Source organism: Aplysia californica, unplaced genomic scaffold (assembly GCF_000002075.1).
Source record: "Aplysia californica isolate F4 #8 unplaced genomic scaffold, AplCal3.0 scaffold00232, whole genome shotgun sequence".
Classification (NCBI taxonomy): Eukaryota; Metazoa; Mollusca; class Gastropoda; order Aplysiida; family Aplysiidae; genus Aplysia; species Aplysia californica.
In genome coordinates, this window is record NW_004797502.1 from 741,639 (window position 1) to 742,248 (window position 610).

General features: G+C 44.8%; 1 protein-coding gene across 1 annotated transcript in view; it reads right to left on the reverse strand.

Annotated features, from left to right (window-relative positions):
- The window catches only part of LOC101849700 (copine-8), a gene marked incomplete in the record, with an annotated part of 30,968 nt that overhangs the window by 12,715 nt on the left and 17,643 nt on the right, over positions 1 to 610 (reverse strand).

Here is a 610-nt window from a genome sequence, read left to right on the forward strand (position 1 = left end):
GGGGGTGCTTGAAAGGGGGGAGGGAAAGGGGTGGAAGGAGATAGATGGAATAGGGGTGGGGGGTAGGAGGGAGTAGGGGTGGGGAGTTGGAGGGAGGAGGGGAAAGGGATGGAAAATGATGGAGTAGGGGAGTGGAGGGAAATTAAAGTAGGGGAGGGCGAGGGGGGTTGGATGCTTTTGTTGAGGTACAACAAGACAAAATAAAAATGAAGACCTCACTGGAAATTAGGAATTCGTCACAGGAAAAATATTGAGGAGTTCTGCCTTTCTTTCATGGGTTCACATGGACTCCTTAAATTTTATCCTTGTACGACTGGTTTCAATATGTCACTAGTACATGACTTCAGCAGTTTCTGATGATAGAAAAAGGTACTGGAAAGGGATATGAAAGAAATGAAGCTCATTGGAATGAGCACGGAAGGATGGCTCAGGACAGAGATAAAGGGAAGGAGCTTGTATGTGGCCTATACCCTGCCAAGAGTGGAAGGGATTGATGATGATGAAGAGATGATGATGATGATGATGATGATGGACATAAATCAAACGATAGATCAAAACAGACAAACGCAAAAATGGAAAACAATTAATAACGCAATTTTCTGAGCCCCCC